This window comes from Condylura cristata, unplaced genomic scaffold, assembly GCF_000260355.1.
Source record: "Condylura cristata isolate star-nosed mole 26May11 unplaced genomic scaffold, ConCri1.0 scaffold00028, whole genome shotgun sequence".
Lineage (NCBI taxonomy): Eukaryota > Metazoa > Chordata > Mammalia > Eulipotyphla > Talpidae > Condylura > Condylura cristata.
In genome coordinates, this window is record NW_004567129.1 from 26,426,159 (window position 1) to 26,435,060 (window position 8,902).

The window sequence follows — 8,902 nt, forward strand, 5'->3', positions numbered from 1 at the left end:
CGCTTCCTGGAGGCCGCCCGCCCCGCCCCTCACGATCTCGTGACCCCCACAGTGCTGTTCTCCACGAGCTCAGCCTCGCGTTCAGGTATCACCTACCTCAAGACCTGCTGGGCGGGCCCCTTACCCCAATCACCCTTTAGGTCCGCCCGGCAAACCCCGGCTCCTCACCCGGGCAGGGGGCGCCCCGACGCGCCGCAGGCAGCCGCCGCAGCACCGGTTGTCAGGGTCCCAGTACTCCAGGCGGCCGCAGCGCTGGGAGGCCTCCCGCACCGCCGCGCGGTCAGGAGCAGCCCAGCAGTCAGGAGGCACTGGGGCCCCACCGGGAAGGGCCCGAGGGCCTGCAGCCGGGGAGCAGCAGGGGAGGAAGGGTGGGCATGGCGCAGATCCGGGAAACCAGGACAGAAAGAAGTGGGAGTGGGTGTGCAGGATCCCCGCGCCGCCGCCTCCCCGGAATCTCCGGCCCCCACATCCAGGGTCAGAGGCCACAGGGCCTCAAGATGGAGAGTGAAGATTCGAGCCACACTGCGCGACTCTTACCGATCTCTGCCATCTTCCTACCCTCTTTTTCCCATTTGAAAAATGGTGTAGTAGCACCCATCTCACAGGACTATGGCAAGAACGTTACTGGAATTCATGTGCTTTTAACAACGCCTGGCAGAGGGTTAAGTTTCCGTATTAGCTATTACCAGCTGCCAGCAGTTATGGAGGAGCCGGCCCTCACTCACTGGATACTGCTCCTGACTCCCAGGGTCCTTACCTTAGCTCCTAACTCCAGTCTCCCGTGGGGTGGGAATCGGTAACCTGCACAAACGGGGTCTCGCCTTCGAGAAGCCTCAGATGGAGGTGCTGAAGTTCCAGCACACTGGTGTTACCAGCCCCACTTGAGGGTTTCTGGGTCACGGACCCACTTCTTTTCTACATACTGTTTGAAGTTCTCAACTGAGATTGTGCTCAGAGCCCAGCCCCTCTTACCCTTTTAATCAGGAGATGTGGGGCGTGAAAGGAAACTCCAGCCCACAGCTAGGCTCAAAGCTATCAACCCACAACACAGAACTTTATTAGGGGTGGAAGCGGTGCTGAACATGGTGGGGCCCAGGATCCTGGGGAGTTTACAGAGTTTTGAGGAAGGGTACTGGCCAGGAACTGTGCCCATCACAAGTGGAGGACAAGAGGACCAAGGCCTCACCAGTGCCGTGCCTGTGGTCTGGTGAATGACGTCAGTTTCTTTCTCGTGGACAGTGACCAGTGTGGGGCCTCGGGGGTGACCTGGAGGCAGGAGTGGAGAGGAGAGTTAGTGCACTAGGGAATGGGTGGCTGATCCCTCAGGTCTGCCTCTGCTCTGGAAGGAGGCAGGGCAGGAGATGAAGTACCCAGTGTTCCTGGAGGTGGTCTCAGAATAGGTGCTTAGGGGCTGACTTGAGGTTTGGGATTCTGGAGTTTAAGCTGGTTCGGGATTGGGACTGACTGGATACAAAACACTTGGGACACGGTTGCTGGGACTCATATAGGGTCAGGCTCATCTCAGGGTACCTGCGCTGAGGTCCCCGTCCATAGAGCTGCCGCCTGAGGTTTGAGAGATGGGCCGCAGGTGCATGAAGTTGCAGAAGCCACCTCAGGTACATTCCCTGGGTAGAGGAGGGGCCGATGAAGAAAGTCACTGTCACTGACAGCCCCCAACACACAATATTCGGGGCCTCGGGTGCCCGTCCCACCTGAACTACCATACCCCATCTCGTACTGCTGACAACATGACTCCCGAAAGTCAGTGACAGGGACGGCTCAGCCTGCACAGCCTGCCCACTGAATCAGCTGTTGTTGAGTTCAGCCACCGCCCGCTTTGCATCTTCCTCGCGTCGGAACTGGGTAGAAAGTGTCTCAGGATCAGTACTCTAACTCAGAAATCTTCAGACTAGCTGTTCTGGGTCTGGACTGGATTTAGCACGGATCTCAAGCTGTGAGGTTTCAGAGGTGTCCGTGAGAGACTGAAATCCTGGGATCTAACGGGAGGGCAGCGGGCACCTTGACATAGACATTGCCCACAAGGTGGTCCCCCAGGTTCTTGCACACATTCATCTCTTCAATCTCCCCATACTTCTGCAGTTCCCTGAACACCTCCTGCAGAAGACCAAGGGGACCTCAGCCACATTCCAGGCCCACAGGAAACTCAACCCACCCTTGTCAACCCTCACCTCGAAGAAGTGAGGTGCTCCTGCACCTCCACAGCCCTCACACGACCTAGAAGAGAAAGTAGGGTGGGATGAGGGAGTGGCTTGCTTCGCGAGGGCTGTCCACCCTGCTCCCAGACCAGGCCCCTCACTCACTGAAAGGAAAAGGCGGAAAGGAGGGACGGACGCCGTGAGTCTGTTCACCAGGAAGCCAAATTTTATTTCAGAGCTGAGCTTGTATGTACATCAGGGGTGGTGTGTCGAGTGCCCACTGGTCGGGCCATGGTCAGGCAGGGAGAGTCAGGCGGGAAGTGTGAAGGAAGAGTCAATGCCATGGGGGAAGGGGAGAAATAAGGAAGCGGGAAGCACCCAATCATGAGGCGGGCCCTTGTCCTTGCCTAATATGGTAGTTTGGTGACACCTGGAATACATGTTGCATCGGCCGGGGCCCAAGACTGCAGAGTCAGCCAAACTGTTTTCCTTCATTCCCCCTCTTGTTTATAGGATCGTGGGTGTCGTTCTTTCTGGCTGCTTCGAGCTGAACACGGGCACCGTGTCCGGGAGAGGGAGCGAATGAGGCAACGAGTAATGGCTAGGACCTGGGGCAGAGATGGGCTAGGTGTCGGTAGCAAGAAGCAAAAAAATCGGGCGCAAAGTCCTAGCTGGGGAGGAGAAATGTCTAGGAAGGCGCCTTGTAACCAGAGGTCGGAGATTGTGTCATCCCACTGCTGAGGGGTCACCGGCAGGGGGTCCGGCAGCAGCACTCGTCTTCCAGAATGCCATTAAGGAGGGTGACGAAGTCCACCATATGTGGGACTGTCGACATGTTGGGTCTGATGATGATATCTGAAAAAGAGCTGGTGAAACCTGGCGGCTTGCTGTATGAATTGGCGGGTAAAAGCAATGATACGGTTAATGATGCAGGGGCCAATAGTAATTATAAGCAAAAGAATCAGGAGTGGGCCAACCAGCGCGGATATCAGAGTGGTTAAAAGGAGAACTGTTGAATAGAGACACAGACCAGTTTGTCCCTGCTTCCTGTTCCCTCTTTCGGCGTTCAAGATTTTCCTGAAGTTTGGACATGGAGTCCCGATAAGTGTGGTGTGAGGCCGGTTAATGAACAGGCCCACCAAGAATTATTATTGGACGTAAGCCATTGAGACGTCGTTGGGGCAGTGACAAAAGAGCAAAAGTAAGGAGAGTCCTTATATAAGCCGACACAAGTACCCTGACCGGTGACCCTCGTCAGAGTAAGGGCCACCAGTTGGGTGGTCCACCCTGTAGAAGGCGTGGATGTGGTATAGGAGACGGAGGCATTGACACCGACTGCCTCGTGGAATGGGGGCTTAGGGCTGTAACACAGCCAGCAAGAGGAGGTGAGATTAGGGCTGGTGGCGTTAAGGGTAAGGAAAGTGGCTTCAACCACGTGCAGTAAGGGATCAGGTGATGGGGTAATAGGTGTGGGTATGCTGGCGTGGATGTTGATTGAAGAACTGGTGAGGGCAGACCCCGATGGACTAAACAGTAGGGTGACTGTGGGGGCGAGTTGGGGACCTAGGGGGCGGGAGTATATGAAGGACAGAATTAGGCCTACTGAGTGAACTGGCTAATCTACTTTGAGACGGACGGTAAAAAGGAGACCAGCATCATAGTATTCCTTATAAAGCCTAAGACCCCAGGTGCGGCCCTTGATCCACTGCTGGAGGTTATCAAGTTTTTTCCCCGAGGTTGTAAAGGAGATAACAAGCGGATTACAGTACTGGGACGAACCACAAGGGGTAGAGAGTATGTTATGGATAAAACATTTCTCATTGTCTACTGGGGTAGAGTTCCTACGAACAGTGATCCAGTCCCATGAGGAACTGGGGTTCCAATACCCATCGCCGGAGGTCTCGCAACCCCAGGCCTGACAGTAATAAGACTCGGGACCACCACACCGCGCGATTTCAGACCTGGGCCTCCCGTCCCTTGCACATATATAGATTGGTTGCCGGCTGAGTTGGCAGCGACGTTGGTTGCCTCGGCAGCCAATAAAGGCCCCCAGGTATGATCGGGGGTAATTCATGAGATCCGATTTTCTCCAAGGGATGTTACCCGGCTCGTATTCAAGGATGTCCCAAGTGTCAAGTCCAGCTGCTAGGGAGCAGAGGTCTGGGGTCAGGGTGGGGAACCAGGTACCCGGGGTGGCTGTAGTGCTGATGCTCCAAGTTACTTGGGCGGTTACAGTGTTGACTACTTGCCAGGTTAGTCTGTGAAGACCCAGACGGGGAGCGTGATGAGGGTGATGGGAAAGAGGGGGTATTTTAGCCTGTGTAGGGTGTAGAAACCGGAGTACGAGGAGGGCATTTTACGATTTTGAGCTTGAGAGGATGTGAGGAATCAGGGAGAGACTGAAAGTCGGGAACTGAAGAAGTGGAAGTGGCAGGAGCCAGTTTTAGCCTGGCGATATGAATCCAAGGGAAGTCTGGTGGGAACAGACAGCTTAGCGGCTGTAGGGGTGCAAAGAATGACTGGAAACGTACCTTACCAAACTGGGGTAAGAGGCGACTTGTCCTTTTCTGCAGATGGCGCCCTGTAAAAGACAAGTTGTCCCGGATATAGCAAGGTCGGGTTAGGAGAACCTGTGGCATCAGGCAGGAGCCAATCCTGATATTTCCATAGTTCGTTGCGAACATGGGAGAGGAGTGGGACAACAGCATCTGAGGGGAGGCAGGATGGAGTTTGGACACCAGGTGGGATCAGAGGGTGACCGTACGTGAGCTCAAAAGGAGAGAGAGAGGTAGGCTTTTTTGGCATGGCCCTCAGGCGGAGTAAGGCAAGAGGCAGCAGGCGAACCCAGTCGAGGTACAGCTCAAGGGGAAGCTTTAATACTCCTATTGGCCCTTTCAACCTTTCCCGAAGCCTGAGGGCGGTACGGGAAGTGGAAATGCCAGGGCATGGGTAGAGAGGCAGAAAGGGAGCGGATAATCTGGGAAGTGAATTTGGGACCATTATCGGACTGCAATGAAGTGGGTAATCCGAAACGGGGAATGATTTGGGTGTGGAGAATCTGGGCGACCATGGAGGTCCATTTGTTGGTGATAGGAAACGCCTCAATCCAGCCTGTGAACGTATCGATTAGTAAGTACCAGGAGGTACCGGACCTTGCGCACAGGCTGCATGTTAGTGAAGTCGACCTGCCAGTCAGCAGCTGGTAGGTGACCTCGAGCCTGGTGAGCGGGAAAGGGTTTGGGTTTGAGCGGAGTATTGGAGTTAGTGCGTTGACAAATAAGACAAGATTGTGAGAGTGTAGACAGGAACCTTTTGTCCTCTGGGGTCGGGGAAAAGAATGCAGAGAGGAAATGAGTTAGGGGTTGTGCAGAAGTATGAAAAAGGTCATGAAGAAGGGTAAGAAATTGTGAACGGTCACCAGCTGTGTCAACTGGTGATGAGTCAGTAGGCAGTGGCTGTTGGACTAAAATTTTTGAGGGGTTTGTCTGGGATAAAGAGGCGGGCTTAGACAAGGCAGGTAGCGCTGCTTGTCAAGCTGAAAAGTCAGCTAGCTTATTGCCCTGAGAGATAGGCGAGTCGTCGGGCTGGTGGGCCCGGCAGTGGGATATGCCGAGTGAGGAAGGCAACTTGGCCGCCTCCAGGAGGTCGGTGATGAAAGAAGCATTGGCGACTGAGCATCCCCGTGTGGTTAATAGACTGCGCTCCTTCCATATGGCAGCATGTGAGAGCAAGATATGAAAGACATATTTGGAATCTGTATACAGAGATAGGTGCTGCCCTTGAGCCAATATGCAGGCCCGTGTAACAGCGACAAGTTCAGCCTGCTGATTGGTTGTTGCTGGCAGGCAGAGGGCGTGCCTCAGTAACCTCTGTGTGAGAGACCACAGCATATCCGGCTGCAGGAATATTGTCTCGTCAGAATCGTCGGAATGAGGAGCCATCAGTAAACCACACAAGATGGGGGTCTGGAAGAGGGCCCTCAGAGATGTTAGAGGGGCAGGGTAGTAGAGCATCCAGGGTCTCTAGACATGTATGGGACGGAGAATCTCAATCCGCGGAGATGGACGGGAGTAGGGTGGCTGGATTGAGAGGAGGACAGGTAGAGAAAGTGACCTCTGGGTGTAAGAGGAAGGACGTCAGGAGGTCAAGGACTCTGGAGGGGGATAGAGTATGGAAGCCTTTATAGGCGACCAGATCTCTAAGTCAGTGTGGGGAGAGGACAGTCATCGGGGCTCCAAAGGTGAGTTTGTGTGCCTCTTTATGGAGCAACTGTGCGGCAGCAAGTACCCGAAGGCAGGGGGCCCATCCCCTAATGGTCGGATCAAGCTGTTTAGAGAGGTAAGCAACCGGCGCGAATGTAGGCCCGTAAGTCTGACCCACAACTCCCAAAGCCTGTCCAGAGGCCTCATGGACATAAAGTGAGAATGGACGACTAAGGTCCGGGAGTTGGAGAGCAGGTGCTTCGAGCAGAGCCCATTGTAGCCGGCGAAAAGCATGGGCAGGCGAGGAGGTCAGGGGTTCCTCAACAGGTCCCTTTGTTAGGTCGTACAAGGGTTTGGCCAACAGGGAGTAGCAGGGAATCCAGGCACGAAAGTACCCTACTAATCCGAGAAAGGACAGGATGTCGGCCTTTGAAGCCGGAATTGGGAGGTCTCAGAGGGCTTGTTTTCAGTCCACCGTATTCGCCTTGTGTTTTGGGGTTAGTTGGAAACCCAGGTAAGTGACTGAAGCGACTGAGATCTGTGCTTTGCTAGGGGAGACCCGATAAACCTTAGTTGCCAGGAGGTTTAAGAGAGCTGCTGTATCTCGCTGGGAGTGATCAAAAGATGGGCTACACAGAAGGAGGTCATCCACATATTGGAGGAGTGTAGAAAAGGGTGATCAGGACGAAAAGACAGGAGATCCTGTGCTGGGGCCTGTCCGAAAAGGTGAGGGCTGTCCCGAAAGCCTTGGGGAAGAACAGTCCACGAGAGTTGTTGAGAATGGCGGGTCTGAGGGTTGGTCAATGTAAAGGCGAAAATGTCCTGAGAGGAGGTGTCTAAGGGAATAGAGAAGAAGACATCCTTAAGATCCAAGACCGTGAAATGGGTGGTATCAGAGGGAACAGAGGAAAGGAGGGTGTAGGAGTTAGGAACCAAAGGATGGATAGGCACCATGGCAATATTGATGAGATGCAGGTCCTGAACTAGGCCATAGGCACCAGAGGGGTTTTTTTACTGCTAGTATGGGAGTGTTGAAAGGAGAGTGGGTGGGGATCAGATGTCCCTTAGCGAGGAGATCCTGGATTTTAGGGAGAAAGCCTAAGAGGGCCTGAGTAGATAATGGATATTGAGACTGACTGATGTATTTATGAGGATCACGAAGCTTGATGTGTACTGGGGTACAAGAGGACTTGACCCGGGAAGAGGTGTCCCATACCACTGGGTTAACGGGATAGGAGAGAGTGGGAATGAAGGGAATTGAGTCGGCAGGAAGAAGGGCCAGGAGGAAGGGAATCTGAGGGTCTGAGGTATGGGTGGCCGGGGAGATGGTAATAGAAGTTTTAAGTTTGGATAGGATGTCTCGGCCTAAAAGGGGAACTGGGCACTGAAGCATTACCAAAAAAGAATGTGAAAAAGAAAACGAAGGGGTAGAGAATAGACATGTAAGCCCAGGTGTGTGATGAAGGGAGTAAGTTGCCTCCTGCCGCGACTATAGGAGAGCTAGATGGTAGGAGGACTAGAAATAGAGTCTGATGGAAGAGGGGGATAAAGAAAGGGGAATGAACAGCGAAATTGGTTTTGGGCTCAGGACAAGTAAGTTGGAGAGTGGGTAATGGAGCCGTGGGTGGCGGAGAAGGAGAGGTAGGCAAAGGTGCCACAGGAGGGGCTCGGGAGGAGGTTCATCGGCTGGGTCAAAGGAATTACTAGACGGTTCAGACGGTAAGGGAGCCTAAACCAGGAGAGGGTTTGGATGTTGGGGAAAACAAAGGGAGGGATTATGAGAAAGAAGGCGAAAAGCTTCCACGTAGGGGACTTCCTTCCACTTTTTGAGGCGCTGGCAGTAGTTAAAAAGATCAGTAATTAGACACCCTGGACTCACTAGAAGGTAGATAACTGAGGGGGAATCAGAAACCCAGGCGCCTGGAAGTTCCGCGGGCTGCAGGAGCCGATTTGCCCCACGCTAAACCCTGGAGGTAAAGAAGGAAGGCTCAGCTCAGTGAGTGGAGCCCAGGCTGCGGAAAGACGCAAATCTGATCCTCAATACCTGGATGAGGGAAAAACCGCTGAAACTGCAGACCTGATCCAGAGCACCTGGGTGCCGCGCAAAGCTGCTGATCAGCTCGACCAGCTCAGGAACCGGCAAGATGGTGGCAGAATAAAGACACCGAGGCGACTACATCCAAACTCGCATGGGATTATACAAAAACGGACTATAGACTTTCATGCTACGAGTTTCAACCCAAATGAGAATGCCCTGGATTCACTAGAAGGAAAATAACCGAGGGAGAACCGGCGATTGGGGAGTCCCCATAAGGGAAGCCGCACAGACAGGACCTGATGGGGAACGCCAGCAGCTTCCAACTCCCTCGGCTCCTTTAAAAATCTAGGCGCCCGGACACCAGAAAGCGCTGCAGAGGGAAACTGCCTGAGGTGGCAGCTGTGGCTGCTCAGCAGCCTTTTGTCCCAGCCCTGCTACAACCCTGGAGATAAACTGAGACAATTCAGCCAGGGAGGGGAAGCCAAATCATGGGAAAAGGCTGCAGC

At 53.9% G+C, this 8,902-nt stretch overlaps 1 protein-coding gene and 1 pseudogene across 1 annotated transcript in view; one reads left to right on the forward strand and one right to left on the reverse strand.

The window, feature by feature from the left end:
- Positions 1–8,902, reverse strand: part of LOC101629558 — a 16,384-nt pseudogene that overhangs the window by 1,855 nt on the left and 5,627 nt on the right.
- Positions 1–8,902, forward strand: part of PSENEN (presenilin enhancer gamma secretase subunit) — a 15,823-nt gene continuing 6,921 nt past the window's right edge. Inside the window, exon 1 of the mRNA XM_012730567.1 lies at positions 1–85. The gene's annotated coding sequence lies outside the window, so the exon portion shown is untranslated. The remainder of the gene's footprint in view (positions 86–8,902) is intronic.